General features: G+C 47.6%; 2 long non-coding RNA genes across 3 annotated transcripts in view; one reads left to right on the forward strand and one right to left on the reverse strand.

Moving 5' to 3' along the window:
* Positions 1-24,378, reverse strand: part of LOC123596414 — a 280,758-nt gene that overhangs the window by 81,460 nt on the left and 174,920 nt on the right. For both annotated transcript variants that reach the window (XR_006711673.1, XR_006711674.1), the window contains 2 exons: positions 14,730-14,838; positions 4,368-5,440 (listed from right to left, as the gene is read on the reverse strand). This is a non-coding gene — a long non-coding RNA (uncharacterized LOC123596414). The remainder of the gene's footprint in view (positions 1-4,367; positions 5,441-14,729; positions 14,839-24,378) is intronic.
* On the forward strand, positions 939-23,912 carry LOC123596451. Its single transcript, XR_006711680.1, has 3 exons — positions 939-2,392; positions 18,085-18,087; positions 23,877-23,912. It is a non-coding gene; the product is annotated as an uncharacterized LOC123596451 (long non-coding RNA).

Consider the following 24,378-nt stretch of genomic DNA (forward strand, 5'->3'; position numbering starts at 1 on the left):
CCAGGACTGAGGCTTGATTTAAGGAAATCCATCTAGGGCTTGTCTGAGTAAGTCCGCATTTTCCTCCTCCATCTCAGCCCTAAGACAAAGTACAACGGAAGAGAGTTCGGCCAAAGCCCATCAGGTGAAGGGGAAACTGGTATAGAATATCTGCCGGTGGTCCAGCAAGCAGACCAGAACTCACAAGAAGATCGTAGGGTAAGTTTTTAGTTAGTCATCCTTGACGGATTGACTTAAAAAAAAATATGTGGGGGGGAGAGGTAGAAACCCTGAAGGTCTTCTGAGATGTAGTCCCTGCCCACCTCCCTGACTTTACCTTGCATCCCCTCCCCCTGCTCAGCACACCCAACCATGCTGGCCTTTGTCCTGTGCCTTTAACTCTCCAGCTCTCCCCTGCCCCAGGGCCTTTGCAGTTGTCAGTCCCTTTCTAGAATGCTTTCCCCTTACCTCAACTTAACTCTCCCCTCCCCAGAAAGACTTTCCTTGACCAGCTTATACCAAGTCACCCTCACTCCCCCGCTGGTCTCTGTTCTTTCATCTGATTCCATTTTTCCACGGCACTTCTGAAACAAGATAATCTGAAATTATCTTGTTTATTTGTTTGTTTACTGTCTGTCTTCCCTGACCAGAACACTATCCCCATGCAAGTGGCAACTTTGTCTCGTACCCCAGTGCCTTGCACATAGAAGGCACTCAATAAATATTAAATGAATGAATAATACTATCGCAGTCTTTTAGCATTCTTAATGGGAATGGAAACAAACAAAAAAAAAAAGCCTCCATGAATTCCAAGCATGGGGAGAAGAGGAAATAAAGCAGAAAATGGACAAATTGTTAACTGCCACATTAGCTTGAGATTGAAACAACTAGAAAAGCGAAAATCTGAATGCCTAATTATAAAATGCGAGCAAAGGCAGTTTTCAAATAGGAACAGGATTGTGTCCTCAGGAAGCAGATGGAGTATAAAATGCCAAGGAAGGCTACTTCACACCCCCTCAAGACCTGTGCCCACTTCCTTACTGGAAGGACAACGTGAGTTTTCAGCCCTTCCCAAGAACCCTTCAACCAGAAACACTTCAAATGGGAGTACAAAAGAATCAGAGAATCCTTGCCACGTACAGAAATAAGAACATCTGTTCTCAGCATGAACCCTATTAGCTCCATCATTTGGCTTTCAAGGAAAAAAAATGCACAATTATGATACGTGGGCACGATCGGTGGCAAGGTAGGTAGCAACTGGCACTCAGAGCGGGCCGTGTGCTCAGGGCAAGGGTGGCTGCTGGGGGAGCACCTCACACCAAGGGACACGAACACGGCAGCAGCAACGGCTGGGCTACCTGAAGTCGGCAGCCCCAGCTTCGGAGTCAGAGGCCACTCTGGGGACTGGAAGAAAGGGAGGAGAGGGGAGAAGGAGGTGGGAGGAAAGAGGAGACGAAGCAGGGAAGGAGGAGAGAAAGGAGGAAGAGGGATGGGGGGGGGGCGGGTGCGAGAGAGTAGCCGCATAGACCTGAGCCACACAGGAGGGCACAGGGTGAGTCAGGGGCACAGAGGGAGAGACAGGCTCTCCCTGCCTGGCAGGGGACAGGAGTGGCAACGTCCCCACACTAGACCAAGACAGCCCATGGTCGGCACCGCAGCCACACCACTTCCCAGGGCTGTGGCTTCAGGCACGTCACCTGACCATTTTGTGCCGTGGTTTTCTCGGTCGGTAAGACGTAGAAGGCATGGACCTACGGCACAGGGTCAAAGTGAGGGTAAGAGAGTGCCTGTGTGTGAAGGCCTCCGAGCAGCACCGGACGCAGAGCGAGCCCTCAGAGAAGGTCTGCTGCCATTAGCGTTAGGATTACTGTCACCATCACCAGCATTTCATAGGACTGCACTTAGGGCACAGTGAGCTCAGTGCTGGCATTACCCCCGAGTCACGGAGCACGTGCGCTCGGGTGAAGGGCTGGGCCTCAGCGCTGTCTCTAGAATGTGGGCTCCTCGCCAACTCAGAGGCAGGACTCTGCTACCTCCCTAAGACCCCTCGAGCTCACTGCTGCTCTGGTGAAAACAAGCCAGAAGCGGCGGGGGCTCTAACCATGTCTTGCTTTCTTATGCGGAAGGCCAGGAGCGGACTCTTCCTAGGCCCAGTTATTACAGACGGCACTACGCACACCTAAGGAAGCAGGATTGCAATTGGATAGACATGGGTCCAAATCCCAGCTCCACTCTCAAGAGCCGCGAGCTTACAGAGACAAATGGCCTCGTGGCTGAGCCAGTGCCCTCTGCTAGAAACCAAGCCCAAGATGCCCCTTGGACTGCATGAAGGACTAAACGGGATCGTGTAGAGACTTCACAGAGTCTGGCACTTGGCAAACAGAAGCTCTTTGCATCACAAAAGACAATGGGGGTGTCCAACTTTGGCTCAGGCCATGCTCTCACGGTCCGGGAGTTTGAACCCCGTGTCGGGCTCTGTGCTGACAGCTGAGAGCCTGGAGCCTGCTTCAGGTTCTGTGTCTCCCTCTCTCTCTGCCCCTCCCCCTCTCGTGCTCTGTCTCTCTCAAAAATAAACATTTAAAAAATTAAAAAAAAAAAAAAAAGACAACATGCTTCCTGTGGAAGCTGAGCCTTGAGGCGATGGGCAAGGAAGACGGGAAGATAAACACAGAGAGGAGACGGGGAAGTGTCCAGCAGACAGCAGACCCGGAAGCAGAGATCAGAGGTGGCGGAGAGGGGACGGAGGCCACAGGCAGTGCCAGAGCAAGGCCAGCTCCAGGGAGACCAAGAATCCCATTCACCCAAGCACCCCGAGAGCCTCTCGGAATGACAGTGTGGATGCTCCTGGCAGCCAAATGGAGCTTCAATCAAAGGTTACGTCACGTACAGAATAATCTCTGTAAGAGGCCAGGGATTTATGGACTATCTTTTAAAAGGATTCCTTACCAAGTTGTTCAAGCTTTATAAGGAGTGTGTAAAGGGGACTATGTTTCTAACATCCAAAACAAACAAACAAAAAACACAACACACTATGCAGAAAGATTCATATTTTCATATTCAATGGACTCTAATAAAACCGAGGAGTTGTTGTTTATATTGATGTGAGATCTCTCATCTTGGAAGATGCCCTCCTGATGTTTCAGCCACGTGGGTGCTGGCCTACGAAAAGCTGTTTAATCTTGGGCAAGTGGCCTAACTTCTCTGAGCCTCAATTTTTGCATCTGCAAAGGAAATCTAGCAGTAGAACCTACCTCCTGGGTGGCTGTAAAAATTAAATGAGATAATACATGTGAAGAGGTCAGCATGATGCCTAGCACATAGAACTCAATCAATGCGAGCTAATATTATGACTGCTACTTGCATTACTGTTTGGCAATTGTGACAGACAGAGCGCTGCGTTGTGGCTGAAAAGGCCACACAAACCCGACTTCTGGAAATCATCCGAGGAAAGTAGTCAAAACTATCGACTCCTTCCTCTGCCTCTTGTCCTACGTACACCGGTTACCGAGACCTCTCAACTCCGCGTTCTGAGAACTTCGGTCCTGCACTCTGCCCTGCCCTCGTCTGGTTTTTTTTCATCTCTCACAGGATCGACCTCAAGCAGCTGCAGGGACTTCCTCACAGGGGCCTGTTAGGAACCCACTTCTTCCCTCCCCCACGCAGAAGCTGCGTGGTAGCCCATCTTTGAAGTCTTCGCTCATAATGACATTTGATTCGTGCACATTGTTTCGCTCTACTGCCTAGTACAAGCACATCTGCTTTCATTTAAGAAACTCTTTTAAATCGCTTACCATTTGGTTAAACTGATATTCCCGAAACTTCCCAAAGCTTCTCCAGCGGCCTCCGTACCTAGCGAGCGATAAGGGCTCGGCAAATGGCGTGGTCTTGAACCACGGGTGTAGGAAAAAAAAAATGCCTAGCTAAAAAGGCTGGGAATTCGTATGCAAACGTGTCAAGAATTGGCAAATGAGGATGGTGAGGTTATGGCTGTATTTTTGTCCCAGTCTCCCGAGTATAGGGACAAATATTTTCTCTGATCTCGATCGTGAAAACGTAATGCTGAGACGCAAAGGTGCGTGTGTGCGACTCTTGCCTACACACCACAGGGCGGAGGATCCCTTGGTTGCTGCCTGTGAGCACTGTTTGCAAAGCCCTTGCGGTGTTGGATCAGTGTTTCTTCCCTGGGAAAGAACAGGTGCCCGAAGTGCGACACATCACGTGCCACCCGAGTGTAAGGCCTCCAAGAACAATGGCCTCTCAAGTCAGAAGGAGACGCAAGCCCGCCTGCCCCAGGATACAGCAAGAGCCACACCCCACGTCCCCCACCTGAGCCGAAGGCGATGAGCGCAGGACGCGCCGTGGCCCTGGCCTGCCCGCTGGACACCTACCAGAACTTATGCTCTCCCTGGCTTCCGCCTCAGTCACCGGAAGGGAGCCCACCGCGACCAACGTACTCGGCGCAATGGGCTGGCTCATCAGTGCTTCTCTGGCAGTTTCCAAACACAAAATAGTATTCCCAGGACTTGCGGCCAAGAAGCGGCTTATCCCGTATCCCTTCTCGGCCGCAGGTGAGGAAAGAGAGCGTCAGGTCGGTGGGGTCCAATGCCGCAAGCCGCGATTTATTGGCTCCTAGCGATCACGGCTTCAGCTTAGTGACATCTGTAAGCCGAACATCCTCACCAAGTGTGTGTTTCATTCAACTGTTCGCCCTCCGGGTGCCGCGGGCTGGGTTGGCTTCCTGCTCGAAGCTGACAGCTCGTGCCGCCTCCCCCAGCCGCCAAGAGGCCTCCGCATCAGCCACTCGCAGGCACCGGTGGCACAGCCTGATCCGCAGCTGGCTTCTGTAGCCCCTCACCAGCGGGTAACAGCGCCCCGCAAACCTTAGTCACCACGCCCCTCCTCAGACCCCCACTGGCTAAAGGAAGATGTTGTCCCTTTTCTGTGAAGCATCGATTTCCTCTTTTTTCAGTTTTGTTTCCTGCTTGCATTAAAAGCCAACAAGGCAGATGGATGAGGAAAACAGCCTGGCAGACGGAGAGGATCCCTCCCCGGCGTTCACTCCAGACAGCCAGCGGTGGGGCCGGGCCCCGTGCAGCCAACCGTGTGGCCTCGGCCCAAGCCCCTGGCACCTGGAAGCCAGCGACACGTGGTGCATGTGGTGAGGCCCAGGTCCCAGCTGCCAGGAGCCATGGCTTTGAATGCAAGAGACACAAGATCCTCTGAATTCTGGTAGACCCTTTTCAGGACCGAGGACCACAGGATTCTTCTTCAGGTCTCCACAATGAACAAAAAGAAAACAAACAAAAAAAAAAAACAACAAGCAATCCAGAAAAAAAGGTTGATTTAGGGGGAAGGCGCTGGAGTTACATGGGTAGACGTGGATTCATATCCAGTTCTTGCACTAACTAGCTGAGGGGTCCTGGGAAAGTTGCTTGACCTCTCTGAGCTTTAGTTTTCTCATCTGAAAAAAAGTAGGAATAACTTTACAAATCTCATAGAATTTATGATAAGAGCTCAATGAGACAATTCATGTAAACTCATCGTATCTGATACCTAGCAGGTGCTTAATAAATGTTAGGTGTCATTAGTACTTCGTCATCATTTCAAACTTTTGAGTCAAGAAATGCACAAGGACAGGCCATATTTCAGATCACTTTTGTTGCCTCCCAACTTTTGCCTTATGCAATGACTTGCATGCAAAGAGCCCTTATCCCTTCCCCATCTTCCCTCCCCCACTCCCAACCCAATATCCCCATCCCCACCCTTGGTTCCCACAGCTGTCTGTACTAAGCCCTGAGAACATGTATGTCCTTGTCTTTTGTTCTTCCCCAGACAGCTTCTGAAGGGCCGGGGCTGTGCTCTTCCTAGCTCAGCAGCACCTTGAATGCCCGGGATACTGCTTCCCACATACTAGGTCCTCAACACAGCGCGTGCCGAGCGGAATTCTTGCCTTCGCTCCGGCAACTCGAAACGTGACCTATTGATTTCACAGGCTGAGATCTTTGAAGATTTTCAAAGTCTCAGAACCACTTCCCAGTCAGAGAAGTTCAAAGAATGAATTTATCGACCGGCTTATTCTGCTCTCAAAAGTCATTTACACTTCAGTCAGGAAAAGCCAGGGGAAAGGCTGTTCACTGGGGAGCTTTTGCCTCTTCACAGACTGTCTGATATTGGAGGAGAGGATCTTACCTCGGCCTGCACTTCGGAACATATGAACACCGTGAGCATAAAACGAGCCCTTCCTATGGGCACGTGGTCTACTCAATTCTTGCTCCCTACAGCAAGGGACCATGTGGCACCAGAACAGCAAAGCTGGCCTGCACCACTGACTTCCATGTGGAAAAGCTTAGTGCCCCATCCTGGGGCCTCAGTCTCCTTTCTATACTGACATTTGGAATACTGGTATACCTGGGAGCCAAAACTTGCAAAGCTTAAGCCGGTATTTCTAGGGAGGCCTCAATCCCTACACTCGCTGCCTCTTTCCAGATTCTCTTTTTCCTTATGGAGCTAGTCATAATTTTAAAGTGGAATTGGTGATTCCTGAATGATAAGTAATACTATTAATGTCAACGAATGATGGTGCAAAGTCCTAAGACCCGCGCATGCATGTATACGCACACGCGCGCGCGCGCACACACACACACACACACACACACACACACTAAACAAATAAGAGTTAAGGAAACCCTGTAGGCAGCACATTAATTGAGAAAGCCACATTATGTACAGGCTTTTTGAAAGAAGCCATTTACTGCACAGACCTAAAATTCCATGCATGGCCTGTTCGGGGCTTCCAGATCGGACCCACATGACAGCACTGTTGTGCCAAACCAGCCAGAAGACAGGGAGATGAGAGAGTCATAGGTCAGAACCCATAGAGACAGAAATAGAAAACGCCAGAACGCCCACTTCTAGATTCTGATGGCATTGGTGACGGGCAGCCCACTGCAGACAGAGAAGCTGTCAATCACTTGTTGCTAAATGGGGAGGATCCAGCTCCCCCACCTTCCAGGCCACATAAAACTCTTAATTCTTTACCAGTTTTCCTGAGATTCACATAAAAACATTATCAAGTGACACTACAAAACTGAATACTTGCCAATCTTACGAACAAACTAGAAACTAGCCTCAGGGCTGCTCAGAAACGAGGACATTTGGGCAAGGCCAGGAGCTGCAGACTTAAGCAGGTGTGGGTCAGACCCCAGTACTGGAAATCAACAACTTGCCCTGGGGACTCTGCACTGGGAGGGACCCAAGTTCCCAGAAAGGGCAGTGCTGCTCCAGCCGGACAGCCCAGGCACTTTGCTCTCAATTATCCACCCTATGTGTAATTTCAGGAAAACTTCTTTTGTAAATTGCAGATTTTTTGACACTTAGGAAAAATGAGTTGTCCAACAGTGATTTCATGCCCAAGTAAACCTGTCATCTTCACTCGTAGCCTTTTTCTTCCCTACTTACAGAGAAAAAGGATCCAGACATTTTCCAAGAGAAAATAAACTCCCAAAGCTGAAAGATGGGAGTTTTCAAATTGCTTAAAATGCTGAACCTAAGAAGGGGGTTCTCAAGTTGGCAAAATGCTTCCCTCCCACATCTCTACTAAATCACCACCAACTCCAGAGGCTCTGACTCAAAGAATGTGTAAGCCTGAGCCTCATCTCATAAACACAGCATTTCCATGCCCCGTGTTCTAGATTCCTTGTTAGTGCGGTGCAACTCGGGGTCAGGGCAAATAAGGTAAGGAGACCATTCAAGTTCAACTCTGAAGCTGTTTTTTTCTCGGCTGAAGTTTAGGTAGAGGCCAAGAGGGCCGTTTTCACTATTGTTTCAAACCAAACTGCTGACAAGTGAGAAGTATGAGCACTTGGCAGAATTTCAAACTTGAACAATAAGCAAACGGCACAGGGAGATTGTTTTGTGTTGCTTTTCTGTAGCTCTTCTTTTTTCTACCTTGTGATATCCCATAGAGCTATGGGTACTTTGCCTGTGCCCACGCTCAGGACTTCAGTGGCCACCCTGGTGGCCCTCATAGCAGCCTGCTCAGGCGGGTTAACTCAAGGGGTACAGAAGCACTCGATGTAGGGAAGCGCTGGCAGCCCAGGGGGCATGCCCAGGAACAGGTGTCCTCCTTCCTTCGGGGTGGGTCCACTGCTCACCCAGAACTGGAACAGATTATCGAAACTGTCAAGACAGCCAAAGATAACTGAAAATCTTGCCTCAGTGGAAAGCATCAAGCAGATTCCAGAAGGGTTATCTCCCCTCTCCTCTTTAACCCCCCTGTGTCTCCCAGTGTTTCAGATTCATATGGTTTGCCTCCACCTGCATTCACTCATTCACTCGATACCACACCCTCTCCCACACCTCCCTAGTCTGTTTCCCCCATGACCCAGATCTTTCCCAGTCCCCTCTTCTATCAAAACCCCTAGTTGTGTGTACTATTTCCTCTGAGCTCTGTCATCACTCATTTCTGTTCATGTGCCAAGACTCCTTGGGGATATATGCACTCATTGGGTTCTTTCTAGAGAAGATATATTAGCCTGAGAAGTGATTTTTTAAGTATGGAAGACCAGGAATTGGTATTTTGAGGGACACGATTTAATCAGAAGTCTTTCAATGACAAGTAGAAGAAGGCCAGCTGAAATGAATTTGAACAAAAGAAGGAGTTAATTGGCTTATGCGACAGGGAAGGGCAGGGGTGGAGTTGGCCTCAAGCCCAGCTGGAGAGGAACCCTGTCAGGACCTACACTGACTCCCACCGCAGCTCTTGCCTGTGCATTGGCTCAGTTTTCATCTGATTCTCCACTTGGCAGGGGCCACACTCATAGCTACAATCAAGAGAAAGGACCTCTTGGAATCTTGGGGGAAGGACTCTGATTGGCTTAGCTTGAATCACATGCCCATGTCTGGGCCAATCACTGTGGCCAGGATATTTGACCAGTGTTTCTATTTTCTGTAGCCACACCCAGTGGCTTAAAAAAGGGCACGTGTATTAAATTATGTTTCTGTAGCTCATAAGTCCGGCAGAGGTCCCACCAGACTAAAACCAAGGTGTTGGAAGGATACATTCCTTTCTGTGGGCTCTAGGGGAGAATCCATTTTCTTGCTCATTCAGTCTGTTGCTAGAAATTATTCCCTGTGCTTGTCGGATTACAATCCTGTTTCCTGTTTCCTTCCTCATGTGTGGACCATTTTCAGCTTCTAGAGGCCACCTGTAAGGCCCATGTGGTTACACTGGACTCATCTAGATAATCCAGGATAATCTCAGCATCCTAAAGTCCACAACCCTAATTCTATCTGCAAAGTCCCTTTTGCCATGTAATAGCAATGTATATTAAAGAGCCTACTCATATGTAGACGACAACGAATACCCAAAACATACCCAGGTTCTGAGAACAGAGCATCACCATCTTTTGGAAAAGGTGGGGGCAGCATTATTTAACTACCGCAGCCAGGTTTTGACCATGTATCCACCTGTATAGCCAGATCATGTGTTGGTGTGATTGATGGCTCCAATAAAACCATGTGGAAGGGGAAGGAAGATTAAGTCCCCTAGTGAAGAACAGGATGCTATTAGCAGGGGAGGAATAGGGGGAGGAGAGAGAAATGTCTGCTAAAGGCAGAATGGGCCTCATTACACATTTAAGTCACTGCTCAAAGGTGTTGGTGGGCTTTTTGGTATGAATTTTAGTATTTCTAATAGCAAGTACCTAAAACATGTTTTCATGAATAAATGAATGGATGAGAGGAGAGGCAGAGAATTAATCTCTCACCAAGTTTACCCACCCTGAAGTGCTAGAACTTTGTTGGGCTTAACTATGAGAGACACAGAGGAAACAGAAACTACTCATAGGAATTTGGCCCAGAGAATCATGCTCACATATGGCAACAGAAGAAAGCCAAGAAGGAAGGGGGGACTGGGATCTGGTCCAAGACTCATGTGCTCAAGTAGACCAGGGGCTGGAGCAGAGGAGGATTAGCCAGAGAGGCTAAATACAGCATCCATGGGATGTAGGATTCCGGACTGTTAGTTGAGTCATATTGGCTATGGTTCAAATTCCTATAACCAGCCACACAACCTTGGGTAGTCTGACCTTGGGTCAGAGTCATCTCCAGTGAAAAAAAGAGAGTAGGACTATCAAGGATGTCAGTGAAGTTGATTGCCACCAGCCCCCATCCCACATCCACACCCGACATCCATAAGCAACCACAGCACTCTGCAAATGAGCCCTGGCCATCCTCGGGATCCTCAAGGCAGCTCTCCAACAGCCACTACTAACTAGTCCAATCACAACATGTATTAAAACTCCTTGGCCATTTTCGAGTTAGATAATTTCTAAAGTGCTCTCCAGCTCTGACATTTAATAGTCTACGATTCTAATATAGATCAGTTGCTAAGGACCAAGGGAGACCTGGACTCCCCACTTCAAACTCCTAAGGCTGGAGAAGGACAAAACTACCTGGTGGAAAAGGCAGACAGAACTGAACCTTCATGACTTAATCCCAGTAATCAACAACAGTTTCACTGGGAATTCAAATCAGAAAAAAAGTAAATCTTCCTGCTCACCAGAAGTCCTGACAAACCACCTGAGCACATTACAGATGCTTCACTGGGTGTTTCATGATCCTTGATGTGTAGATAATTGCCTTGAGATTACACAGATAAGCAGTCTGGGATTGGGGCAGGAAGCAATGGTGCAGATAAACTGAGAAATGTTGTAGGTCACTTCCCTAGAGACCTTGAAACAAGGATTAGCAAACAGGAAATTTAGGAGGGTGTGGTCTCTGGGTTAATACCTGTTGGGAAGGAAGAAAGGAGGATTGGCTGGAGGGTAATACTGGACTGTGGACATGGCAAAGGTCTTAGCACGGTGAGCTCTGGAGCTGGGCTGGACTTTCAGAGATGTCCCCAGCTGGGACAAGGGGGGTCAGACTTTTATCTGCCTCCATTTATCTACCAATTATCTGATGGAAGCTGCCCCCAGGAAGGGTACAGTCCTTGGGGGAGGAGGCAGTCTTCTAGAGGGCAGTTCCCAGAGAGGACTGACTGTGGAGCACACACAGAGCTGAGGGGAGAGTTCAGTCTGGAATGGAGAGTTGCATGGAGTCTGACACATAAGAAAAGAAGCAAATCGGATCTCCTACCTGGATTGTCTCTTTAGGTAACCAGCAGTGCCCATCGATACTCCTTTATATTGTTGCATTCATATTTATTTATATTCATATTGGCACAGCAGAGACTGTCCTCTGTGTCTTATATAATCTGTAGCTTCTTCAAGCGTTGACCCATGGCCAACATTCTGCTTGCGCTCAGCAAAATTATAAATAAATAAATAAATAAATAAATAAATAAATAAATAACCAAGAGTAGGACACATAACTGGTATGGAAGTTTCACTCTGGTAGAGAAATGTCATGAGTAAGTTTAATGTTAATTTTATAGAAAAAAAACATAGGTGGAAAAATTCTATTATCCATATAAGTTATGTAGACATAGTATATTAATTTTCTAGGGCTTCCATAACAAAATACCACAGACTGATGTGGCTTAAAAACCAGACGTTTGCTTTCTCACAGTTGTGGAGTCCGGGAGTCCAAGATCAAGGTGTTGGTAGTTTTGGTTTCTCCTGAGGTCTCTCTCCTTGATTTGCAGGTGGCCACCTTCTCACTGTGTCCTCTTGTTACTTTCCTTTGTGTGCGCTCATCTCTGATGTCTCTTCATCTTCTTAGAAGGACACCAGTTCTTACGGATTAGGATCCTACCCTTATAACCTCAGTTAACCTTAATTACCTCTTTAAAGGCCTCATCTCCAAATACAGTCACATAAGGGGGTAGGGCTTCACCATATGAATTCGGGGAGAAAAAATTCAGTCCTTACATACAGTTTAGAAAAATCATTTTAACACACTCTACCCATTAGTCAATGGAGGAATGAATGGTAGAATGTAAAATTTATATAAAGAGGCCATTAAAAATACACTTTGAGATTTTTTGGTCTCCCTTTGTTTTCGCTTCATTGTAGGAATTCTATTGGTTGGATTCAGATTCGGAAAACATACAAAGTTCAAATTAAAAACAAAAAATCACCCACATTCCTATCTCCCATCAAAAAAATTAACATCTGACATATTTCCTTCCAGTCATTTTTCTCTGCTACACAAGAATTTCTTTTATGGATCCAATCATATTATATATACATCTTGTATCTACATTTTTCCTACATTTTATCATTTTATCGCTCCTCAATTAAAAAAAAAATTTAGTGTTTATTTATTTTTGAGAAAGAGAGCGTGAGGGGAGCAGGGGCAGAGAGAGAGGGAGACATAGAATCCGAAGCAGGTTCCAGGCTCTGAGCTGTCAGCACAGCCCAACACGGGGCCTGAACTCACGAACCATGAGACAGTGGCCTGAGCAGAAGTTGGACGCTTAACCGACTGAGCCACCTGGGCGTCCCTATTGTTCCTCAATTTTAAAGGAAAGACAATACATCCACGGTCTAATTGTCTGATGTTTTATTTTATGAACTCCTACACCAACTATTTGCCTGTGAGTATTTTCTTGAACATCTGGCTTCCTAAAACTTTTCCTTTTTATACCATTTCCTTCTCCTCCCTTGTCGTGCAAATTTTCAGCATTCTTTTAGGCCAATTTCAAGCCCCCTTGAGTAAAGGCTTCCCCAGCATGTCTGGGGCATAATAAGCTGGGCTTCCTTTGGATTTGTATCACATGCTTTCTATATTATTTGTTTAATCCTGTTCTTCTTATGGTAGATCTTGAACCACTGTCATGCTGTGTTTTTTTGTTTTAAGCCTTTACTTCCCAAATGACTGCAAGCCTCTTGAGTACAAGGACAGCATCTTATATGCCTCATATGCTATTGACACTTGTTCTCACTGATCGATTGGCTGGTTGATTGATTAGCTTGCTGCTTTTGGTTTGCTGTGTTCTGAAAAATGAAGACTCGAGGCCCAGTTGTCTGTGGAAATAACTTTTCCCCCTACTTATCCTTTGGAGGGTACTGGTTTGTGGCATTTCCGCAGCAGGACTAAATTGGATGTATTGTGTTCCTTTGTGCTATCCTGATTTTCCTGCTCTGTGTGCCTCGACAGCAGGATAGTTCTATTATGGTATATCTTATTGTGTTTTTATAATGGTTTAATTACTGTGTATGGGCTTCTAACTGAGAACCGGGGAGAGGGTAAATTCTCTAAATAAAATGTGCTATTATCAGTGACATTAATATGCTGCCAGGTTCAGCTGTGTCTCCATTGCAAAGGCTCACATTAAAATTCAAAGTGTTGCCAAATATATGTTATAGGTAAAGAATCTATTTTAAATTCCTTTAGAGGGTGAATTAAGCTGCAGTCAAAACATGTCCCAGAAAGAGGAACTTTGATGTTCTGATGAGCTCTCTATTCTATGCCAGTCTATCCAAATATGTTTTCTGTCTGTGCAGTAGAAAACAGCACGGTTCAATGCCCAGAGTCATCTAGAAAGAAGGTATTCTTTATGTTTAATCTGGCCAAAAAGCCCCATAGATGATCATTACTAAAACCAAACTTATCAGTATTTAAAATGTACACAAAGGTGTATTTGGCTCATTAGAATGGGTGTAATACATTGCTATAAATGGCTAACAGACCAACCCCAAATGACTTTCAATATTTATTTATTTTTAATGTTTGCATATTTATTTTTCAGAAAGAGAGACATAGAGCATGAGCAGGGGAGGGACAGAAAGAGAAGGAGACAGAGAATCCCAAGCAGGCTCCACACTGACAGCACAGAGCCCGATGCGGGACCTGAACCCACAAACTGTGAGATCATGACCTGAACTGAAGTCAGATGCTTAACCAACTGAGCCACCCAGGTGCCCCACCAAATGACTTTCAATATTTAAAACGGGTGGGGGAGAAAAGAGGGAAATGGGGGAAGGCAGGAGGAAAGCAGGCAGGCAGGCAGGCAGGCAGGCAGGCAGGCAGGCAGGAAGGCAGGCAGGCAGGCAGGAAGGGGCCCATATATATGCATATATCCATAATGTCAGAGAAATCTGCCATTTTGTTAGCTTTTCCTTTGAAACTTCATTAAATTTAAATTACAGGTCACATGAACCATAATAAGTACAATCAGCAAAGTGAAGGGCATCATTTTTTATATTGCTGCTTTGATACAACTATTATGGTGAAAGAATAATTTGTCATGTTTAAAAATCTTTCAGTTTTTATTTTATTTTTTTTATAATTTAAAAAAAATTTTTTAATGTTTTTATTTATTTTTGAGACAGAGAGAGACAGAGCATGAGCGGGGAAGGGGCAGAGAGAGAGGGAGACACAGAATCCGAAGCAGGCTCCAGGCTCTGAGCCGTCAGCACAGAGCCCGACGCGGGGCTCGAACTCACAGACTGTGAGATCGTGACCTGAGCTGAAGTCGGACGCTTAACCAACTGAGACACCCAGGCGCCCCTCAGCTTTTATTTTAAACAATGAACGGGAAAGCAAATAACCTCGTCCCTCCCGACAGACCATCCGTTCCATCACCCTTGAAATTCAGACTCCCACTCCCATTCAAAGACAGAGGAGTTTCAGGAAGGGGATAAGTGGGGCACACATTACCAGCTTTAAAAAAGGATGCATCCGATGCCATCCTTTTGTGCAAGTCACAGTGGAATGCCATTTCTGGACCCCAGTCTGAATAGGAACGTTGAAATGATTGCTCTGATAATTTTGTGGAAAGAACAAAAAGTCATTTCACTTACCTATATCCATGCTGAGAGTCATGTGTGCAGGAATTTTGCCAGTCGGTTGCTTCAGCCCTTTCCAGGTGCAGACATCAACCAGATGTTCCAGGGTTCTCATGGGGCAGGCCTACACGAGAGTGAGAGGAAGGTGACGATGCAGGGCAGCAGGAGGGAAGAAGAGAAAAAGCAGTGGCTTAGCAAGGGTGGCTGGGCCAGGGCCAGAGCAGCGTGTCTGCGCCTCCTCTCCCTAAACAGGAGCTGGAAGGAGGATAAACCCACAAGGAAAGAGGCCTGTGGTCCTGTCAGGGAGGGGCGATTAAAGTACTTGGCTTGGGTGCAAAATTTAAGGGGTGCCCCAAACTCAGCAATCGAGACAAACGTCTTTTTTTAGTAATGTTTTCTTAAAAAGCAAAATCAATGCAAAGACTCCACAATAAACAGATTATCAAACTTTTGGATAGATCCAGCCCGGCATTTATACTACCCTACCTCATTGGTCTCATTCTAACTCCAGCCCTGGGTCTCCTGGTCCACCTTCAACAAATTTAAAGATAGTCTCTCGGTAAAGAAATAAAATGAAAAACTCTGAAAGGTCATCTTTGCAGTGCTCACATAGACTGTCCTTGACTCTGTGCCTGAGGGAAAGGCCCCAATGGCCGAGAAAAGAGGTAGCAACAGAGACAGAAGACCTCAGTAAGAGTTAGCAGGAGATGAGAGAATGGGTAGACCCAAGGACCTAAGCACAGTTTCAAATCTGACTTAGGAAACAGAATGGATTGGTGCTGAATTAAGACTCCAGAAGCAAGAACGTGCATTGTGGGGGAACCCTAGTCTTCCAGACTCTTAGAATCTATGCATCTCTTACTGGGCTCAGTCCACACCTCAAATCACCTAGCTATTTGGGATTTTGCTAATCCCCCATGTCCTAGACCATATGATCAACAAACCTTTCCTGGGGAAAAGGTAATAATGAAAGGAAAGAGAAAGAAGAGAAAACGAGGACAGGTGGAAAGTAAGTGTGGCTGCCTGTCACCACCGACACTAACTTGGAAATTAGGTAAGTAATATGTATTTAATACACAATGGATCAACATCAACAGCATTCAAAGTCAACCTTGAAGTGAAAATATATCTCAGGAGAGCAAGATTTAATTGTACCTCTAGTGTGTGTGAGTATACGTGTGTGTGTGTGAGTGTGTGTGTGTGTGTGTGTGTATGTGTGTGTAGCTTATGAATGACATTCTCTTCTTGACCAAACTGTCTCTACTCAGGCTCCTCTGAGTAATTTCAGCTGGGTCTGACTTTTGAGCTTCCGTGTTCCTCTGTGCATTGTCCAGTTTTAGGAGGAGTCCTGAGAAGTCAGTTTAACCGGAACCCCCCCACCCTCAGTATCTGATCACCTCAATATCTGATTGTGTTCCTCATCGCCCACCGTTCCCCAGGTGACGTCTGGTCATTTGGCCTGCCTTCAGCAAGAATCCTGTTGGGTCAGCCTACCCAGAATCCCCCCTGACCGCTGATGTTCCCTCTTAGTAATTTTCCATCCTCCAACCCCCAGCCCAGTCTTTGACTATAAATTCTCACTTGCCGAGTTGAGTCTAATCTCTCTCCCCCAAGTGCTAGAACCCATTTCAGTGGTCCCCACACCCATTGCAAACACCCCTCGGGTAAAGTCTTTAGCAAGCATCATTGAATAATTTTTTCCTTTGCATGAACCTGGGCTGGTCTGTATGGAAAAGACAGCTTTGCTGGAGGGCATCAAAAGAGGGAACGTTATTTCTTTACAACCTGTCGCACAGTAAGCAGGTAGAAAGTGCTCATGGATCTAGATGACAAGATCTGGGCAAATAAATAAAAAAAGTTTTGTTTAGGTGACTTATATCTTGGATTTCTATTGTTATAGTAATAGGATTTTTGAAAAAAGTGACAAATATGTCAATAATAAGAAGGCTTGGTCAGCAATGGAAGCATAGGAGGAGGAGGTTAACAGGCAAACACAGGTGCAACCAATAAGAAACAGTGTCTTAGTCACTCTTTCTGCATAATAAGTAAACTAACCCATAAAAAATAAACTAACTCAAAACTTAACGGCCTAAAACAACACCTATGTTATCAGGCTCATGGATTCTTTTTTTTTTTTTTTCAAGGTTTATTCATTTTTGAGAGAGAGCGCATGAACGGGGGACAGAGGATCCAAAGGGGTCTCTGTGCCGAGAGCAGTAAGCCCGACGCGGGGCTCAGACTCACAAACCGTAAGATCATGACCTGAGCTGAAGTCAGATGCTCAACGGGCTGAACCACCCAGGCACCCCACGCTCATGGATTGTGTGGGTCAAGTATTTGGACTGAGCACGACAGGGACAGCTTGTCTTTGCTCCATGAGGTGCGGGCCATCAGCTGGGAAGACCTGAACGTCGAGGCTGCCTCCACGGCCTCGTCTGGAATCGTCTGGAGGCTCCTTCTCGTACACTTTGCCTATAAGGAGGGTGAGGGTGGTGACATTTCTCATTGTTCTTGAAGAAAATGGCTGTTCTGTTTTAAGCATCATTCTCTCCAGAAGACTGGTAGCGTGCATCACGGTGGTGCCCCTTCCCAGGCCTGAGCGTCACATCCATCCAGTCAAGGACACAAGGCTTAGGCCAACCCCTGGCCCAAGTCAATTTGCCACCATCAACATCTCCCTGTGGGGCTGGCTGGAGACACCAGCTGACCTACCCCAACCATAAGCCTTGACATTGCTGGACACCATGTGAGTGATTTTTTTTTTTTCCTTCTGAAACCAAGAATAAAGTGAAGGGGTAGAAATCAAAACAGAGGAGAGGAAGCCATGAATCAAAACTGAAGCCTAAGGAAAAGGGACAGAGGCATTGCCTGGAAGAAAAAAGGCAGCAAAGAATAAACGAATAAAATGATGTCCCAGTGATGGGACAGCTGATGAAGTTTTTTCCGACACAGCCCATGGTGACCCACTCTGCACCACTGCTGTTAGCCTGTGGAACAGTCCCACCGCCAGCTGCCTCCATCACACCTTCCTGACTTCAGACCGGAAGGTCCCAGCGAGGCGTGAACCTCGTGGATGGAGCACATTGCTCGTGCCATCAAACAACCCAGGAGCATCCCCTGCAGGGTCTCCGGCCACTAGGTTTACCGCACAGCGACCCTTGCCCCGCTCCACAGGTGCATTATTTAGTTATCAAAGACGTACACAGGACTGACTCCATACTGGGCAGTGGCCTGAGTGCTTTGTGAATATTAGCTCAGTTAATCCTCGCAACCAGGCTGGGAGGAGGAGCATTATTGTTATTTGTATCTTCCAGATGAGGAAGCTGAGACAGATGAGATCATTTATTGTCCAGAGGCACCCAGACAGGAGGCGGTAAGGCCAGGATTCAAACCCAAGCCAGCGGCTCCAGATTCCCTCCCTGCAGCCCACGGTCTGTCCTCCCCCTGCCCCACCCCAACCATCTGCCTCTTCTGTTCCTGCTTTTAAGTCCCAGAGCAGAACGCCCAGGGTCACTGTGGCAGTTTGCAAATCTTGCTAGGGGACTGGGAACTCTTTCTGCTGTGTTCTTAAGACTCCAGTCCTCATAGACGACCATGACCTCTGGTTGTGGGCATGTGGGTAAGATGGGGTGGGGGCAGGAGTAGGGCAGCCGGATAAAATACAGAATGCCTCGTTCAATTTGAACGACCAACAAATACCTTTCTTTAGTACAAGTTATGTGTCATGCAGTGTTTGAAACATTCTTGTAAATATGTTCGTTATTTACATTCTGATTTAACTGGGTATTTTGTATTTTTCTTTTCTAAATCTGGCAATCCCAAATGTGGGCTCCTGCGAATCTCTAAAATGCTGGGTGAGGACACAACTAGGAGGGCAGGTGGGCTCAGCATTGGGGTGCAGGTGGTGGCCAGCGCTCGGGGGAACCTGGGGAGCTGACCCCTATGCTAAAAGAGGCAGTTTCCCCTGGCCCAGACAGAGGCGGTCCTCCGGCCACGACAGAGCACAGGACAAAAATCAAAGTGAGCTCCCACGTCCCACCGTGCTGTTCCACAGGCTTGTGCCTTACCCTTTGCGAGCAGCTCCCGTGCCCCAGAGCTGTGTATTTTGAAAAATGTCAGGCCTGTGGCAAAGTTGCCATAATAATACAACAGATATTCATTTTGTCACATCTCCACATACGTGTGCACGCGTGTGCACAGAAGCACACGTGTGTGTTCATCTGTTTGAGGAACCATTTGAGAGTTCGTGGCAGATGTTGAGACATTTCATCCCTAAATACTTCCGCGTGTACCTCCTAGGAACAAGGGCATTCTCCTACATAGCCACAACACCATGACCACACTCAGGAAATGTACCATTAACACCATTCCATTAGCTTATATAAAGTCCACACTCAAATTCCTCCCATTGTCCCAATAACGTGTGTGTGTGTTTATACGTACACAGCTATATGTACACAAATATACATATACATAATGTCACATTAATATATAATATGTCACATGTATTTGTGTATTTATACACTATATATTTGTGCATATGCATTGGTGTGTGTATATATATACACACATATGCATGACGTAGAGGTACACGCAATTGGAGGAATTTGCATATGGACTTTGTATATGTATATATACGTACATACACACCTTATTAATATATATTACTAATTTAACACAATAAAATTTTATTCACTTTTGTTTTTGATCCAAGATCAATCAAGGATCCCAAACCCACTTAACTGTGCATTCCTTGAGTTCCCTGTAATCCAGAACAACCTTTTCAGTGTGCCTACCGCGTGCCAGACAGAGTGCAAGTGGCTTGGCATATCTTATCTAATTTCATCCCTGTGGAGTAGAGGGTTATCTCCTTTCACAAACACGGAAACTGAAGCTTACTCATGTTAAGTCACTTAGCCAGGGTCACGTGGATAGCCAACGCCGTGGCCAGTATTTGAACCCAACCCCGACTCCAAAGGCCGCCCCCTGTTCTTTACACTGCGCTGAGCTCTGTCTTCAGGAGGTGATACTGAAAGTGTGATACTGACGTTGGAACCTGAGAACTATTCCAGGTGGTGAGAGAAAGTTCCACGGAATACACAATACTTGAAGAGAGAAGCTGGTCAGCTTAGCTAGGGAGACAGTGTAGAGTCAAGTTCAGGAAGTCACATAGACCTGGGTTCAGGGGTGGATCCCTCTGTTTCCCAGCTACGTCGCCTTCACTTCCTAGAACCTCCTCCCGCACCCGTCACATGAGAGGGACCGTAGTGACCTCATCGGATTCTTGTGGGACTCTATTAAATATTCACGTTAAGTTCCTAGCCCTTAGCTGACCCGGCACACGCCAGGCGCTCGATAAAGGCCAGTTACTCCTCTTACAAGGTGAGGCATTGCCCGACGGCTGCCACCCACAGAAGCCCCAGCGAGGAGCAGCTGTGCCAGCAGCTAGGAGCCACCAAGACAAAGAGGAATGGGATTCACTGATTTTGAACATTCACGCGCGTGGGTTCCGCCACAGAAGGAGGGGGACGGCCGTGGGGAATCGGGGGATTCAGTCCGCATTGCTGGAAATGGTGAGATGAGCCCCCCGTTCCTGACTAGAGCTCCCTTCCGGAGGAGCAGACAGGGAGGGAGGTCAGGTGGGGACATCCTATCGCAGGAGGGTTCCCGCCCAGCCTCACTAGAGAGGCCGAGGGTCTCCTCATGTCTCCAGCATCCCCGGTGACCTCCCCAGAGTATGGAAGCCCAGTGTCTTTGGGGCAGGTGGGAGGGGGCTGAATTGTGTTCCCCTCAAAAATTCACATGTGGAAGCCCTAGTCTCAGTACCTCAGAATGTGACTAAATTTGGACATGGGGACTTTAAAGTGATGATTAAGTTAAAATGGGGCCTTTTGGAGGGGGGCCCTGACGCAGTCTGATCTGCGTCCTTACAAGAAGAGATTAGCGCCCAGGGAAGGCCGCGTGAGCACATGGGGAGAAGAAGGTCACCCACAAGCCGAGTGTGGGCAGGGGGTCCTCAGAAGAAACCACATCTGCCAGCACCTTGACATGGCACTCCTGGGCCTCCAGAACTGTGACAAAACCCATTTTCACTGTTTAAGCACCCAGCCTGTGGTACTTTGTTATAGCAGGCCTGCCTAACTCATACACAGGTCCTCGTGTTCACAGAGGCAGGGGGGCCTAGTGAAAGGAAGAGACAGCTAGACCTTCGAAGCAGCATGGCCTTCGGGCAGGAACGCCCAGGGCTTCTCTGCTCTGCAGAGAGGTAGGGGGCATTGCACCAGGTCCCTGAGCCAAGACTCAAGAAGTGGAGGTTTTTACCTCTCTCGGCTACCCCCCTGCCCCCACCAACCCTACCGGGCAGAAGCAAGGGGTAGGCCAGCTTGCAGACTGCCCGTAGGCAAGTCCTCAGCCTGGCTCTCGACTCCTCTGCGAAATGAGAGCATGCAATTCACCGATTCTTCAGGCTTGTCATCTGACATCCTAGGGTTCCTGCAGCTGGGAAGGGGAGTGAGCTGGTTGTCGTACGGACAAGGCGGTTCGGTAGTTTGAATGCGCCATCATTTCTGGGGAGAACCGGGCATGTGCTGCGTGAGAGCCAATGAACTGGACAACTGGAGCCAGGCTCCGCGCATGGCATGAGTCGGCTCTCTCTTTCTCCGAGGAAAAAGTTGCTTGACAAGTCAGGGCCGTACTGGGGCCAGCCGCGGGGTAGCTGTTCTCCTGGACGCTGGGCCCATCTGATTGTGTGACACTGGCAGTGTGGAGTGACCTCTTCTTTGTGACAGAGAGCCGCGTGGCCTCAGGGGACACGGAGAGCCTAGCCTCTCCAGGGACGCTGCCAGGCCACCCAGGAAGCCAGAATGTTAAAAAGCTGCTACAAGAGACCAGGACAGCAGTGGCAGCGACAGCCACACACGCTTCAGCGCGAGCAGAGACCGGCTCCCCGTCTCCCTTGAGGGGGCAGCAATGTTATATGGTCCCGGCCTCCTGCCCACACCCATTTCCTCAGGTCGGAGGAGGCCCTCCCTCCACGATCACAGAGCACTTCCCGGCCTCACTCCGGCCCGTGCCGCCGTGGACGACGCGCTCAGGGTGGTAGGGCGGGCAGCTTCGCTGTGATTCTCTCGCAAGTAAGTAAGAGTTGATTTTTATTTCAATAGAGCCCATTGTCAGGCTTCAAAAGACGCAGGAAACCCCACACGTCTAAGACCGTCTCTCCGATCTCTGGTTTACTATTAACCACTTATCTCTCTCACACCTCGGACCATCCTGTGTCAAGGGGGTGTGACCTGGGTAGAATTAGTCTCCCCGGAGAGTCCAGGAAAATGAGTCACCGAACAGTGATATGGTTTATCCAGTGACACAGGGCACAACCAAACCTGAGTAGGACTCAGATGGCATCTCCAAACCCGTGAGTCAAGGTTCCTGCTCCCATAGGAGGTACGTGTTTGGCCTATTTTCTCCTGAAGTTTTTATCATATTATTGCATTTTTAAAAAAATTTTTTTAACATTTATTTTTATTTTTGAGACAGAGAGAGACAGAGCATGAGCAGGGGAGGGGCAGACAGAGAGGGAGACAGAGAATCCGAAGCAGGCTCCAGGCTCCGAGCTGTCAGCCCAGAGCCCGACGCAGGGCTTGAACCCACGAACCGTGAGATCGTGACCTGAGCCGAAGTTGGACGCTCAACAGACTGAGCCACCCAGGCGCCCCCATATGATTGCCTTTTATTTTTTCATTATTTGTCATTTCATCATCCAAAACCTTTTATTAAAAATACATTGCATTTTTTAAATTTTATTACCCAAGACACTGTATCTGTTCCACGTGACCAATAAAACGTACATGTTCAAATAATTGAGAAATTATTCCCCATTTTTCCTCGTGCAATCGATGTGCATCTGGACGGGTGGCACCGGGCACACTTAAAATAAGGAGAAATAAATAGCTCTGAGATGTGACAACATATGTATTTGCTCAAGAGTGAATGGCGCAGATCTGCGTTTCATTTTTACAGCATTTCATCAGACATATGGTAAACCATGCTAGGTGATTTTTATTTAAAAAGTCAGCCATGCCAAATGCAGAACTGAAAGGCACATGCAGACAGTCAGACATCCTGGGCTCCGTGGGAACAAGATCATTCCCATTCCTGGGGATGTCATTACTGATATCTGAAGGGCAATCTGAAGTTTTCAGAGGGATTGCCAGTTTCTGATACGTAGCTCCATGAGCTCGGTGAAAAGTAGAGGTCCCAGCTGCCTCCGCTTAACACCCCGCCCTTCGGAGCTCAAGGCTGCAGGTAAAATGATCCCAGGTTGAGAGCCCCGAATTGCCTCTTCCGCTCACATCCCCCCCTCCCCCGCATCCCTTTTTCATAAGCTGCTTTTGCCAAGGAAACCAAGAGTGGGTGTCCCAGGTGGATAATTGACGATTTTAGCATCTTTCCCAGCTCCTCATTTTCCCTTTTAGTTTCCTGATTAGGTCTCAGATGAGCCTATTTGCCTGCGGGGCTGCAGAAGTGTCTGTGAAGCAAGTGTGGGAAGAGGGAGGGCCTGCTGGCACCTTCCCTGCACAGACCTGAGATGACAAGCGCCTTCTCCCGGACTGGAAACCCCTGAGGTCGGGAAATCCTGCGGGCGTCCAGCACAGCCAAGTGCCTTATGGGCGCGTCTAACTTATATGCATGAAACTACGGGTGCTCAGCAAAAAAAGAAAAAAGAGAGAGACAGAGACATGGAGGCCGGGAAGAGGGAAGCAGGAGATCGATTTAGTATGAACTCTTTATCATTCCCTCCACATTACTGCATGTATTATTAAATATTTATACAAGAGTATTACTGCGCAGCTTTATGTGTGCAAACCACATATACTGCTATCTACTTTCAGACGCTATAAGGTGTTTTCCATAGTGAGTTTGAGCATCCTTGATCTCTGCCTCCTCTAACTGACTTTGGGACTCAATTTCCTTAAAAGATGCAATTCCACATTTGTAGGTATAAAAGGTAGTTTAATTATGCTAAGTGACTAGAATTGTTAACTCAAAAATTATTAAACTGAAGGACCCAGGGTCTGAGTTTAATGTCTGATCACAGACATTCAACAAAGAAGAAAAGGACGGAAGGGTAAGATGGGGACTTCAGTAGAAACTGGATCTGAGGGGCGCCTGGGTGGCGCAGTCGGTTAAGCGTCCGACTTCAGCCAGGTCACGATCTTGCGGTCCGTGAGTTCGAGCCCCGCGTCGGGCTCTGGGCTGATGGCTCGGAGCCTGGAGCCTGTTTCTGATTCTGTGTCTCCCTCTCTCTCTGCCCCTCCCCCGTTCATGCTCTGTCTCTCTCTGTCCCAAAAATAAAATAAACGTTGGAAAAATTTTAAAAAAAATAAAAAAAATAAAAAAAAAAAAAAAAAAGAAACTGGATCTGAAGTTACACCTGCCATCCCAGGAAACAAGGAGCTTACTGTGGGTGTCTTACCTCGGCCAAGGGCTAAGACAGGGCAGGAAAAAAAATCTCGGGAGCACAGCAGGATCTCAGAACTCAGAATCTAAAGCGATTGTTCGTGTACACCCCCCCCCCGCCCCCCGCCGCCCGCCTTGTGATCTTCACTGCCATTGTCATCAACGTTTACTGAGTGGCTTCTCAAGCCTGACAGAGGAGACTGTG

Source organism: Leopardus geoffroyi, chromosome A1 (assembly GCF_018350155.1).
Source record: "Leopardus geoffroyi isolate Oge1 chromosome A1, O.geoffroyi_Oge1_pat1.0, whole genome shotgun sequence".
In the NCBI taxonomy this organism is placed as follows: Eukaryota; Metazoa; Chordata; class Mammalia; order Carnivora; family Felidae; genus Leopardus; species Leopardus geoffroyi.